General features: G+C 36.5%; 1 pseudogene; it reads right to left on the bottom strand.

The window, feature by feature from the left end:
• Positions 1 to 965: 965 nt before the first annotated feature.
• On the bottom strand, positions 966 to 1,907 carry LOC109677256 (olfactory receptor 8G50-like; annotated as a pseudogene).
• Positions 1,908 to 15,208: the final 13,301 nt, after the last annotated feature.

Raw genomic sequence — 15,208 nt, 5'->3', positions numbered from 1 at the left:
GCTTGGAACTCTCCTCTTAGATCCCTCAAAAAAATAAATTATTTTTCCGGCATAGACCATGAGCTTTTGAGTAGGAAGCACACGTAACTTGATTTTCCAATTTTAAGTTTTCCAGATAAATTAATAATCCACATGAATGCAAGAGTAAGAGACTGTCAATTCTGAATCTGAGATTCTAAAATGTAGGCTGGAAGAAAAAACATTATCTCTTTAGAGTAAAGAGAATGAAGGTCGATTCATCATTTGAATATGGGTTCTGACAGAATCCCAAAACTGGATCAAGGACTATTGATATGTATATGTATATGTATATTTACATATGTAAATATGTATATGTATATTTACATATAAATTATATATATGACATATTATATAAACATATGTAAAAAGATACAATGTATGACATCTTGTTCAAGATTGTCAGTCATTTCCAATACAGTGCCATCTCCTTGTGCATAGAATCTATCTTATCACCCATCATACATTCCCATATTCCCTGATAAGAATAAGAAATGTGTTTAGTGTACTACAAATTTGTTAAAATTAATTATTTTAGAAACCACACTGTTAGAAATGTTTGATAACACACTTTGTTAAAAAGGCCAAGTGCACAAAATATTGAGACTATCAAAGAATACTGAAAAAAATTATTTATTCCCTTCAAAAGATAAATAAATCTTGACAAAACAGAGCCATGTTCCATACATGTAAAGTATAAGCAACCATAAGAATGCTTTGATAAATTTTAAAAAGTGTTTAGAGGTGATACAGCTTACTCTGAGTGGTTGAAGTTTGGAGTATCCTAGAGAGGTGCTCTCTTCCATGTGTCCAATCCCATGAATCCAGTCTTAACATTGGCTTCTTTCTTTCAAATAGTCAAGTACTAACAGTAATTTTATGACTTGTGGACATACGTTGCTACCTCTGGACTGATTCTTTACCAAATCTCCAGAAAATAAATTTTGTTAAGGAAAAGTACTTCTTTTCATACAAAACTTCTTTTTTTCCAAGAACTTATTTAGGGCAACTTTGACATCCTTATTCCTCAGGCTGTAGATCAAGGGATTCAGCATGGGCACAACAATGGTGTAAAACACAGAGGACACTTTCCCTTGGTCCATGGAGCTGACTGAGGATGGCTGTAGGTACATGAATGCAGCAGAGCCAAAGAAGACAGAAGCAGCAGAGATGTGGGAGCTGTAGGTGCTGAAGGCTTTGAACCTGCCCTCAGTGGAGCTGATGCACAGGATGCTGGAAATGATGAAGATGTAAGAGGCAAGGATGGTCAGGGCTGGGACAAGTATATTAAAAGCACTTAGGCACAGAACTAATATCTCATTGATAAAAGTACTGAAACAGGAGAGCTCCAGTAATGGAAAAAGATCACAGAAGTGGTGGTTTATGGTGGCAAGCTTACAGAAAATCACTCTCAGCATGCAAAATGTATGAGCTGTGGCACCAACCAAATCCATGCTATACACCCCAACTACCATCCATGAACAGACTTGATAGGACATGGTGACATTGTAAAACAAGGGGTTACAGATAGCAACAAAAAGGTCATAGGCCATTGCAGCCAACATGTGACATTCTGATATGCAAAAACAAGGAAGAAGTAGAGTTCAGTCATGCATTCAGGGTAGGAAATTATGTTCTTTTTCTTCACAAAGCTAACCAGCATTTTTGTTGGAATGGCAGAGGTCAATGAAGGACAGACTGGTAAGGAAAAAGTACATGGGGGTGTGCATGTGGGAACTAAGTAGGATCAAGGTCACCATGCCCAGGTTCTCCACCACTGTGAGCACATAGATTCCTAGGAAGAAGAAGAAGGGCAATTGGAGCACTTCTTTCTCTGAGAGTCCAGCAAGGATAAACTCAGTCACTGTGGAATAATTTTCTTCTGCCATTTTCTTTGGGGAATTCTATGTAGAAAAGAAAAAAAGAAATGGAGGAAGGTATTTATTGTCCCACAAAACATTAAAATTTGAAACAGAATTCAAGGCTTTTCAGCAAGGTATCTGCAGTTTCCTGACATATCCCTATGTATGTTAGCACTCATAGCCCTTGGGATTCCAAATGTATGAGACAAATGAATTAAATATAAGATAAAAACATTCCTAATTGTGCTTTACATTGTGAAAATGGTTACTAGTAACCTGACCCTGATCACCCAGAAAAAGAGGTAATAATTTTGATGGGGTGTGCAAATAAATTTTCATGCTACATTTGTAATCCTCTTAAATTCTTTACTGAGAAAGTACTTTTTTATGTTAAAATATCAGCTTCATCAACAAAAACCCCACAACTAATACCACACTTCATGGTGAAAGTTTTTCCTGATAAGTTAATGGACAAAACAAGATGTTCTGTTCATTCAACATTATACTTGAGATTCTAATTAGGGCAATCAGAAAGGAAAATGAAAATAAAAAGACATCCAATTTCGAAAGCAAGCATTAAAAGTATCTCTACTATTAAATACTGTATTCTTGTACATAGATTCTAGTGAAGCTATTGCAAAGAAATAGTACAACTAATTATTCTCAGTAAGGTAATGGAACACAAGATCAGATCAACAAGGAAAGGTTACAATCATAAAATCCACTTAAGTATAGTGAAAAATAATAAAATATTTTGCAATAAGTTATGTAAAGAAATGTGCTATGTGTAAAATTAAAAAATATTATTGAAAGGAATTAAAAACCTACATAAATAGAAAAACATCTCATGTTCATGAAACGAATGACTCAATATTGTGAAAATGACATTATTTCCTTCAATTCCTATCAAAATTCCAGTCCCAGCTTTGTTACTGCCAATATTGATCATAAAATATGTACAAAAATATAAGGGACACAGAATAATCAGAACAAAATTGAAAGAAAAGAATAAAGTTGGAAGCCTCACATTTTTTAACATGAAACCTGACAACAATGACACAGTAATCAAGATAGTGTGGTATTGTCATAAGGATAGACAGATAGGTCAGTAGAATGAAATTGGCAATCCAGAAAATAGAGCTTATTTATGTGAAGAATTAAATTGCTAAGAGGGTTTCATGTTATTTCAGTGGAAAAATATCATATTTTCAAAAAATGATGCTATAAAAATTATGTAGGTAACACATATAAGAGTTAATTTGTAACTGTTTCTCACACCAAACACAAAAATAAGTTAAAAATGAGGCACTGAACTAAATGTAAATGCTAAAGCTTTAACAATATTATAAAATTCACAAAACCAAATCATTCTGACCTTGCAAATGATGTTAAATTGATCATAAATAAGATGCCCAAACTAGAGGCCCTCATAGAAAAAAAAATAGGAAATTGGACTTAATGAAAAAAAAACTTAAATTTGTGCCTTAAAGGTCATTATCCTGAAATTGAAGAAAACATACAGGACAAGACAAATATTTTTAAGTAATAAGGAAAAACTTGCACAATATATGTTAAGAACTCTTATAGATTAAGAATAAAATAACAAATAATCTACTTAAAATGGTAGGAGGATTAGAATAAGCATTTTCTACTTGATATACAGAAATGAACACTGAGCACTTGAAACTATGTTTATACTCTTTAGTTACTAAAAATATTTAAATCTAAACCACAATGAAATAACAGTTCACATCCATCAGGAAGAATGTAAAAAGCATCAGTAAGGGCATGAAGGAATTGGAAACTTCATGCACTACTAGTGGAAATGTAAAGTTGTACAGACTATTCAGAAAACAGTTTGGCAACCTTTGAAATATAAAATGTGTAGTTACCATATGACCTCTCAATTTCACTGCTGAGTACATGCTCAAAGAATTGACAACACACATGTACACAGGTTGTATATGAGTGGTTAAAGCAGCATTACTTACAAAAACCAAAGTATGGAAACCATTCACAGGTCCATCCAATCATGAATGGACAAGCAAGGTGTAGTATATCCATATAACTTAGTATCATAAAAGAAACAAAGTACTGAGAATGCCACATCTTGAATGGACCTGAAACATTCTAAGTGAAAGAAACCAGACATGAAGAACACATGTTATATGATCCCACTTAAATGAAATGTCTGAACAAGAAAATTCAGAGACAGAGAGCAGGTTAATGTCTTCCAGGCATGTGGAATGGAAAGTACATGGATGTGACTGCTAATGGGTATGGGATTTTAGCTGGGGTCATAATGACTATCTGCTAAAATAGAACATGGGGATGGGAGTACAACTCCACAAATGTACTTAAACACTGAATTATAGAACAGCAATTGCATTGCAATGTATGTCTTATAAAAATTTAAACCATATGAAAATAATGACACCTGGGAATCACACAATATTCCATCGCAACCTACAACATGGCTGCTCTCCTGGAAGGCTTTCCCATTTAGGTTATGCCTGGTGAATGCCTCTGCATGCACGTCAAATATACCCATTGTTGTTTTTAACAAACGATGTGATATGACATTTCTCTCTCCAAGAACAAGAGAATATGCTGCATTGACTCATAAGCTTTTTCTATCACAAGTTGTTTTCTCTATAATACATAAACAAGAAAAACATAGGCCTTTCTTAGTACTAACTATTAAGGAATTACAGACACAAAGCACACGTAATTTAAATTGTTTCTTCTATTTTTTTTTTTTTTTGGTCTCTTGCCTAACCATTGTAGCTTTGACAGCAGGTGTGGGACTCTGACCCATTCTGTGCATCCAGCTTCCTCTGAAGTCTGGCTCTGGCAATGCTCTTAGTTCCTCTGCTTCCTGATCTCCTCTGCTGTCACCACTTTTGTGTGTGTGCATGCCTTTGAACTTGTTGAATTCTCAAATAACTTACCCAGCATTAGTTGTCTTAGCTTCCCTTTGTCTGTTTTGACTTAGAGAGGAATGAGTCGTAAGAAAATTTTAAAATGGTTTAAGGAAAAAAAGATTTGTTGGTTTCTTCACTGTTTTATTCGGTAAGAACTGATACACAATGAACCACACACATTTAATGTGCATAATTTGACACTCATGAAACCATCACCACAATAAAGGCATTGGATGGATTTATCACCTTCTGAGTATCTCTTTGTGGCTATGGTTTGCTTTGGTTTTGTTTTTTCTGTGGTAAGTATACTAAATATCAGATCTACCTAAAGCTGTAAGTGCACAATTGTCACATTACTTATTACAGGCACTATCCACTAAACAACTACTCCATTTCCCACACCTTGTACTCCCTGGTCATCATTATTGTATTGTTAGTGGATTGCACTGGATTGTATTGTCTTTATTGTATATTATAACAGTCAACCCATAAGTGAACTCTGAGTTTCACTGTTACACATGCCTTATATAAGTGGCATCATGCAGAATTTGTTCTTTTGTGCATTGTTTATTTTATTTTGCACAATGTCCTGCAGGTTCACTCATGTTATTGCAAATGGCAATATTTTCTTTGGAGAAGAATAAGTAATGGATTATTTAAAAAGAAATTAGTGATGATCAAGTTATATGGTTGCTAAAGTGTACATATATATTTCTGTTTATTTGATTTTTGCTAATTAATAAAGTAAAAGAATGGGACAGTCTTGGGTTATATTGATAGTCTTTGTTAAATCTGCTGTAGTCAGGTTGTGCACATGATACGGTTATGTTTTGTACCTGAAAACAGAACAATATCTCAGTTATGAGAATACAGGGGACATCTAAGTCATGTCATAGATTGATAAATCTTGATTTATTATTCCATAGGACTTTACATTGTGTTTTCTCTTGAAAAAAGCATTATGTCAATAACTTAGATGACAGCATATAAGAAATTATTAAATTTATAGAAAATAATAATGAATACTTTTTGATAATAATGATTCAGAAAAATACTATTCTCCTGTGAATGTGGACTGACGTTAAAATAAATTTAATAGTGACATGTTGAAAAGGTTTCTGTGAGTGTCCAGAAGTCTTGCTCATTGGATACTTCAACCTAGCAATGGACAGGAGGTGCCTGGACAATGGCATACACATCAGGATTGGGCAGGTCCTGCAGTACACAGCTGTTATGCTACCAGTCCCTTAATGAGTTCCATCAAGGCTTTTAAAGAGAATCCTCACTCTGAAAAGGCAAGAAGAAATAAGCTAAGTTTTCTTAGTATTCAAACTTTAAAACACTGGCATACATTTTCATGTTCAAACAATACAATGCAGAGAAAAACATACAATTATTGCAAATGACCCATTAAAAGTACTAAGGTATCTAAAATAAGAAAAAGTGATTTGTATAAAAATAAACTCATCAGGTGAATTGTGCTTAATTCTGGTAGGGAGCTATACTTTATGATAGGTTATAAGTTATAAATTTCTAAGAAAATTGAAGATTTATACAAAAGTAATTTATACCTTGTATAGCACCAGTCAGGATTGGACTTATTTTATGCTACTTCAAAGGGCAGAGGTACAGCCTTAATCTCAAAATCCTTCTATTAAACAAGCTTGGAATAAATGTGGGTTGACACACGACAAAGATAATTTTCTGTCTTCCGATGTGCTACTGCGAAATGTGAGTCATCATTTTCTGATATCTTTAGGAATTCTAATATTGTGTACATAGATATCATGAAGGTCCTCCAACATTCTGAGGTTAAATGGTTCTAGGATAAATGGATTTCAGATACTCACTTTCTCTCCACCTGGGATCCCCAATTCCCATTGTAGGTGAGCTTTAAACCAAGTGCTCTTTATTTTTCTTTTTTCTTTTATTATTCATATATGCATACAAGGCTTGGGTCATTTCTCCCCCCTGCCCCCACCCCCTCCCTTACCACCCACTCCACCCTCTCCCTCTCCCCCCCCAAAACCCAGCAGAAACTATTTTGCCCTTATCTCTAATTTTGTTGTAGAGAGAGTATAAGCAATAATAGGAAGGAACAAGGGTTTTTGCTGGTTGAGATAAGGATAGCTATACAGGGCATTGACTCACATTGATTTCCTATGCGTGGGTGTTACCTTCTAGGTTAATTCTTTTTGATCTAACCTTTTCTCTAGTACCTGTTCCCCTTTTCCTATTGGCCTCAGTTGCTTTAAGGTATCTGCTTTAGTTTCTCTGCATTAAGGGCAACAAATGCTAGCTAGTTTTTTAGGTGTCTTACCTATTCTCACCCCTCCCTTGTGTGCTCTCGCTTTTATCATGTGCTCATAGACCAATCCCCTTGTTGTGTTTGCCCTTGATCTAATGTCCACATATGAGGGAGAACAAATGATTTTTGGTTTTTTTGAGCCAGGCTAACCTCACTCAGAATGATGTTCTCCAATTCCATCCATTTACCAGCGAATGATAACATTTCGTTCTTCTTCATGGCTGCATAAAATTCCATTGTGTATAGACACCACATTTTCTTAATCCATTCGTCAGTGCTGGGGCATCTTGGCTGTTTCCATAACTTGGCTATTGTGAATAGTGCCGCAATAAACATGGATGTGCAGGTGCCTCTGGAGTAACAGTCTTTTGGGTATATCCCCAAGAGTGGTAGTGCTGGATCAAATGGTAGATCGATGTCCAGCTTTTTAAGTAGCCTCCAAATTTTTTTCCAGAGTGGTTGTACTAGTCTACATTCCCACCAACAGTGTAAGAGGGTTCCTTTTTCCCCACATCCTCGCCAACACCTGTTGTTGCTGGTGTTGCTGATGATGGCTATTCTAACAGGGGTAAGGTGGAATCTTAGCGTGGTTTTAATTTGCATTTCCTTTATTGCTAGAGATGGTGAGCATTTTTTCATGTGTTTTCTGGCCATTTGAATTTCTTCTTTTGAGAAAGTTCTGTTTAGTTCACATGCCCATTTCTTTATTGGTTCATTAGTTTTGGGAGAATTTAGTTTTTTAAGTTCCCTGTATATTCTGGTTATCAGTCCTTTGTCTGATGTATAATTGGCAAATATTTTCTCCCACTCTGTGGGTGTTCTCTCCAGTTTAGAGACCATTTCTTTTGATGAACAGAAGCTTTTTAGTTTTATGAGGTCCCATTTATCTATGCTATCTCTTAGTTGCTGTGCTGCTGGGATTTCATTGAGAAAGTTCTTACCTATACCTACTAACTCCAGAGTATTTCCTACTCTTTCTTGTATCAACTTAAGAGGTTGGGTCTGATATTAAGATCCTTGATCCATTTCGAGTTAATCTTGGTATAGGGTGATGTACATGGATCTGGTTTCAGTTTTTTGCAGACTGCTAACCAGTTTTCCCAGCAGTTTTTGTTGAAGAGGCTGCTATTTCTCTGTCGTATATTTTTAGCACCTTTGTCAAAGACAAGTTGCTTATAGTTGTGTGGCTTCATATCTAGATCCTCTATTCTGTTCCACTGGTCTTCATGTCTGTTTTTGTGCCAGTACCATGCTGTTTTTATTGTTATTGCTTTGCAATATAGTTTGAAGTCAGGTATTGTGATACCTCCTGCATTGTTCTTTTGACTGAGTATTGCCTTGGCTATTCGTGGCCTCTTGTGTTTCCATATAAATTTAACAGTAGATTTTTCAATCTCTTTCATGAATGTCATTAGAATTTTGATGGGAATTGCATTAAACATGTAGATTACTTTGGGGAGTATCGACATTTTTACTATGTTGATTCTACCAATCCATGAGCATGGGAGATCTCTCCACTTTCTATAGTCTTCCTCAATCTCTTTCTTCAGAAGTGTATAGTTTTCCTTGTAGAGGTCTTTCACATCTTTTGTTAGGTTTACACCTAGGTATTTGATTTTTTTTGAGGCTATTGTAAATGGAATTGTTTTCATACATTCTTTTTCCGTTTGCTCATTGTTAGTGTATAGAAATGCTAATGATTTTTCTATGTTGATTTTATATCCTGCTACCTTGCTATAGCTATTGATGATGTCTAGAAGCTTTTGAGTAGAGTTTTTGGAGTCTTTAAGGTATAGGATCATGTCATCTACAAATAGGGATATTTTGACAGTTTCTTTACTATTTGTATTCCTTTTATTCCTTCCTCTTGCCTAATTGCTCTGGCTAGGAATTCCAGTACTATGTTGAATAGGAGTGGAGATAGTGGGCATCGTTGTCTGGTTCCTGATTTTAGAGGGAATGGTTTTAATTTTTCTCCGTTAAGTATAATGCTGGCTGTAGGTTTGTCATATATATCTTTTATAATGTTGAGGAACTTTCCTTCTATTCCTACTTTTCTTAGAGCTTTTATCATGAAATGATGTTGGATCTTATCAAAGGCTTTTTCTGCATCTATTGAGATGATCAAGTGGTTTTTGTCTTTGCTTCTGTTAATGTGGTTTATTACATTTATTGATTTTCATATGTTGAACCACACCTGCATCCCTGGGATGAAGCCTACTTGGTCATGGTGAATAATCTTTTTGATGTGTTGTTGAATTCGGTTTGCCATTATTTTGTTGAGGATTTTTGCATCAATGTTCATTAAGGAGATTGGCCTATAGTTCTCCTTTTTGGAGGTGTCTTTGCCTGGTTTTGGGATAAGTGTAATACTGGCTTCATAAAATGTGTTTAGCAGTTTTCCTCCCTTTCTATTTCATGGAACAGTTTAAGGAGGGTTGGTATCAGTTCTTCTCTAAAGGTCTGATAGAATTCAGCAGAGAATCCATCAGGTCCTGGAATTTTCTTTTTGGGGAGACTCTTGATTGCTGCTTCAATTTCATTTTTGTTATAGGTCTATTCAGGTGATTAATTTCCTCTTGGTTCAGTTTTGGATGATCATATGTATCTAGAAATCGGTCCATTTCTTTTAGATTTTCAAATTTATTTGAATATAGGTTCTCAAAGTAGTCTCTGATGATTTCCTGGACTTCCATGGTGTTTGTTGTTACCTCCCCTTTTGCATTCCTAATTCTACTAATTTGGGTTTTTTCTCTCCTCATTTTAGTCAGGTTTGCCAGGGGTCTATCGATATTGTTTATTTTTTCAAAGAACCAACTTTTTGTTTCATTAATTCTTTGTATGGTTTTTTTGGTTTCTATTTCATTGATTTCAGCTCTTATTTTTATTATTTCTCTCCTTCTATTTGTTTTGGGATTTGCTTGTTCTTGTTTTTCTAGGAGTTTGAGATGTATCATTAAGTCATTGATTTGGGATCTTTCAATCTTTTTAATATATGCACTCATGGCTATAAACTTTCCTCTCAAGACTGCCTTAGCTGTGTCCCATAGGTTCCGGTAGGTTGTGTTTTCATTTTCATTGACTTCCAGGAACTTTTTAATTTCCTCTTTTATTGCATCGATGATCCACTCTTCATTAAGTAATGAGTTATTTAGTTTCCAGCTGTTTGCATGTTTTTTGTCTTTACTTTTGTTGTTGAGTTCTACTTTTACTGCATTGTGGTCAGATAGTAGGCACAGTATTATTTCTATTTTCTTGTATTTGCTGAGGCTTGCTTTGTGCCCTAGGATATGATCTATTTTGGAGAAGGTTCCATGGGCTGCTGAGAAGAATGTATATTGTGTAGAGGTTGGATGAAATGTTCTGTAGACATCTACTAGGTCCACTTGATCTATTGCATATTTTAGATCTTGGATTTCTTTATTGAGTTTTTGTTTGGATGACCTATCTATTGATGATAATGGGGTGTTAAAGTCTCCCACAACCACTGTGTTGGCATTTATATATGCTTTTAGGTCTTTCAGGGTATGTTTGATGAAATTGGGTGCGTTGACATTGGGTGCATACAGATTGATGATTATTATTTCCTTTTGGTCTATTTCCCCTTTTATTAGTATGGAATGTCCTTCTTTATCTCGTTTGATCAATGTAGGTTTGAAGTCTACTTTGTCAGAGATAAGTATTGCTACTCCTGCTTGTTTTCGGGGGCCATTGGCTTGGTAAATCTTCTTCCAGCCTTTCATCCTAAGCATATGCTTATTTCTGTCGGTGAGATGAGTCTCCTGTAAGCAACAAATTGTTGGATCTTCTTTTTTAATCCATTTTGTCAAATGGTGTCTTTTGATGGGTGAATTGAGTCCATTAACATTAAGCGTTAGTACTGATAGGTATGTGGTGATTCCTGCCATTCAGTTGTCTTTGTTGTTTGAATGTTTGATTGTGTGTACCTAACTTGATGTTACTCTCTACTGTCTTGCTTTTTCTTTTCCTGTGGTTTGGTGCTGCCTGCCTTTTCATGGTTAAGTTGGGTGTCACTTTCTGTGTGCAGGATCCCTTGCAGAATCTTTTGTAATGGTGGCTTTGTGGTCACATATTGTTTTAGTTTCTGCTTATCATGGAAGACTTTTATTGCTCCATCTATTTTGAATGATAGCTTTGCTGGGTAGAGTATCCTGGGGTTGAAGTTATTTTCATTCAGTGCCCGGAAGATCTCACCCCATGCTCTTCTTGCTTTTAATGTTTCTGTTGAGAAGTTTGCTGTGATTTTGATGGGTTTACCTTTGTATGTTACTTGTTTTTTCTCTCTTACAGCCTTCAATATTCTTTCCTTAGTTTCTGAACTTGTTGTTTTAATGATGATATGTCATGGAGTAGTTCTATTTTGATCTGGTCTGTTTGGTGTCCTGGAGGCCTCTTGCACTTGTATGGGAATATCTTCCTCTAGATTTGGGAAATTTTCCGTTATTATTTTGTTAAATATATTACACATTCCCTTCACTTGCACCTCTTCTCCTTCTTCGATGCCCATGATTCTCAAGTTTGGTCTTTTGATGGAGTCAGTGAGTTCTTGCATTTTCTTTTCACAGGTCTTGAGTTGTTTAATTAATAGTTCTTCGGTTTTTCCTTTAATTACCATTTCATCTTCAAGTTCTGAGATTCTGTCTTCTGTTTGTTCTATTCTGCTAGATTGGCCTTCCATTTTGTTTTGCAGTTCTGTTTCATTCTTTTTTCTGAGGTTTTCCATATCCTGGCAGTTTTCCTCTTTAATATTGTCTATTTTTGTCCTGAGTTCATTTATCCCTTTATTCATTGTGTTCTCTGTTTCACTTTGGTGTTTATACAGTGCTTCTATGGTTTCCTTTATTTCTTCTTTTGCTTTTTCAAATTCTCTATTTTTGTTGTCTTGGAATTTCTTGAGTGTCTCCTGTACATTTTGGTTGACCCTATCCAGTATCATCTCTATAAAATTCTCATTGAGTACTTGTAGTATGTCTTGTTTTAAATTATTCTTGTAGGCTTCATTGGGTCCTTTGGCATAGTTTATCTTCATTTTGTTGGGTCTGGATCTGAGTTTCTGTTCTCTTCATTCCCCTCTGGTTCCTGTACTAATTTTTTGCTGTGGGGAAACTGGTTTCCCTGTTTTTTCTGTCTTCCCATCATTGTCCTTGGTGTTGTTACTGTCCCTGTACTGTGTGTAATTAAGTATTTTCTAGCTTGTAATAATAACAGTGGTAATATTTAGAATGGAAGAGTGAGCTGAGATGGAAAGCAAGAAGTTAAAGAAAAGGAGAAAACAAATATACAGACAAGAGGGAGAAAGCAGAACAAGGTATCAGACAAGAGAGTTTCAAAGGTATAAACAGGGAGTGTTAGTGTACTAATTGACAGTAAGCTGAACAGACATTAGAGAGACAGAGAGAGGATTGAAAATCAAAGATAAAAACAATAAAAAATAAGTAAATGAAAGTAATATCTATATATAAAAATGAATTAAAATAAAATGGAAAATAGAAAATTTAAAAAAAAAAAAACCAAAAAACTTCCAAGTTTATATGCAATGCAGTTTCAGTCTTAATAATTTGGGTGCCCGTCTCAATCTGCAGTCCTGGAGTTGTTGCCTCAGATGTTGTTCTGTAGTTGTCTCATCAAAGGGGATGCAAAAAGTAGAACAAAACTACACACTCACACACAGAGACACACAGACACACACACACAAAAAAAAAAGCCCCACCAAGTGTCCCCAGTTCAAATGCAATACAGTTTCAGTAAGTTTTTCGGCTTGCAGGTGTAATTCGGTTGTTCTCTCATCAAAGGTAGGGAGAAAAAGAAAAAAAAGCATCTGGAGACAGTTCTGAGAGTGGTATCTGCAACTGTGGCTTGCCTGCCTGCTGCTCTCAGCCTGTAGCTGGCGGCGTTATTTATGCAGATCTCTGGGGTGAGCTAGCACTCACCTGGTCCCACAGGCTTTGTTTGCTCAGAGTTCTCCTGTGCGGGGGCCTCTGCTACAGGCTTTCCCCTTTCCAAGCACTGGGAAAGGTGACACTGCCCCGTGTTGTCAGGCCTGCGTGTTTATTTACAGTTCATGTGGGAGGTGGGTCTTCCCCCCTCTCCTCTGAAGTTTTCCTCCCACTGCCACTTTCAGAAGCTTTCCTGCTCCTGCTTACTGGGCAGTGCTGATGCTCCTGCTGGCTGCCATGTTTGTTTACAGTTCACGTGGGAAGTGGGTCTTCCCTCCTCTCACAAGCTTCCCCGCTCCTCGTTGCTGGGCGCGCGCCCCGCTCCCACCAGAGGCTCTCCGGCCCACCTAGCTTGTTTATTTACAGTCCCGGGAAGGATTCCCTTCCCCCAATCTTCAGTGCTCAGGGCGCCCCACCCTTTTTCCAGCGTGTCTTAACTGTTCTTATTGCTTATTACTCAGTTTCTCTTTTTTTTTTTTTTTCTTTTTCCCAGGTGGAGGTCAGTCTGTCCAGGGGGCTATGCTGCTCTGGCCCAGGCTTGTCTGTGGGGCTACTGTGGTACCACAAATCTCACCTGGTCCACGTCTTCCTAAGCTGTATGGGTGCCGGCCACTGGCAGCCCCGGGGGCCCTCCTCGTTTCTCCATTTAACATGAAGTGGAGATTCTCTGCACCAGCTGGAAATGTGGAGGGGTTAAAGTTATGCCTCTTCTCAGTGATTATGCCTGCAAAGTGTGTCTCCAGCGTCTCTCCAAGATTTCACTATAGGAGGGTCGCTTTCTGCTTCCTACCTCTAGCCGCCATCTTGGAATCGGGTCCCAAGTGCTCTTTGAATGAAATTACCCTTGATGTTGGTGGTGGCAGTACAAATAAAAACTCCTGGGATCTCTTTCACTTAGGGGATTAGAATGTAGATCTCAAGTTCTGAGGAGCTCACACACATATTATGAATCAAATTCTATGTTTGCCTTCATAGCTTCCCAAAACACTTACCAGAATGATGTTTTATTTACATAGAGTTTTGATACATGATTGGTATCTTAGAAATATATAGATGGGAGCTACCTTAAGATTTCCTTCACCAGGGATGAGCTTTGGGGATGTAAGAGCAATTAAAATTTCCTTTCTAATCCTTTGTACGACACGCTCATTCGCTTCCTTGTGAATAATATTGTCTGTTTTGAATTATTAGGTTAAAGGCTAGGAATTGAAGCATAGCAGGTGAGGTTCTAAGAGATCTGCCTGACATCAACATCCTATCTGAAAATAATTTCTGAAATATTTCAAGCCACGATTTTATTGCTTTTCTATTTGTAATTATTGCAAGTTGCTCCTTATATGTGTTTCTATTATTTTAAAAACACTTTAGGGCACATCCTCAGAAAGAGGCTGGGGATGAAAATATTTATCTAAATAACTGTAAAATTGAGTGCAGATGTCTGACTTCAAGACCAAATGAACTGTGCAGTCACTGTACTGTAGTTGACAAAGTTGTTGATAAACTTGTTTCCCAGAAGGTGAAAAGAAGAAAACTCTGAAACTATTGTAACCATATAACAGGAATGAGCAAATAAATAAATGAGCAATGGCAACTAGGCTTCTTGAAATGATAGGTTACAGATAAGCAATGGGTGATTTCTAAAGTAAGCAATATGATATTGAATGAGAACAGGAAATATCAATGTGAAATGATGTTTATTTTGATATAGACACACACATATATTAATTACTGATTTATTATTGTAAATATGCTTATGTATACGAGTTTCTGTACACAAATGTATCTCCTAGTTCTGTCTGCTTAGTGCATTGGAAACAATAATACCCAAGTAGCAGTGAGCAAACCTGCCTCCCATGGGTAAGCTCGGTTTCTAATATCATTCTCCAATGTAAGTAACCAGAGCTTATTGTATTAATGACAGATATGAAGTGTGGACAAGGAATGTTGGGAACCAAAAGCCACAGTCTGGCAAGGTCTCTGGGTTTAGAGCATTCTGACAAGGTCAGAATCTGCAGGTGCACCATGCTTCTATCACAGTGGGAAGGAATGCTAAATGGTTTCCCTTGATTAAAAAGAAGTTTATACCTTGTCAAGGATACTGGCAGTAAGAGTGCAGGGTGGAAAACACAGAAAGATTGT

The sequence above is a fragment of the Castor canadensis genome, chromosome 2, assembly GCF_047511655.1.
Source record: "Castor canadensis chromosome 2, mCasCan1.hap1v2, whole genome shotgun sequence".
Taxonomy (NCBI): domain Eukaryota; kingdom Metazoa; phylum Chordata; class Mammalia; order Rodentia; family Castoridae; genus Castor; species Castor canadensis.
This window is presented reverse-complemented; position numbering and strand designations above follow the sequence as displayed.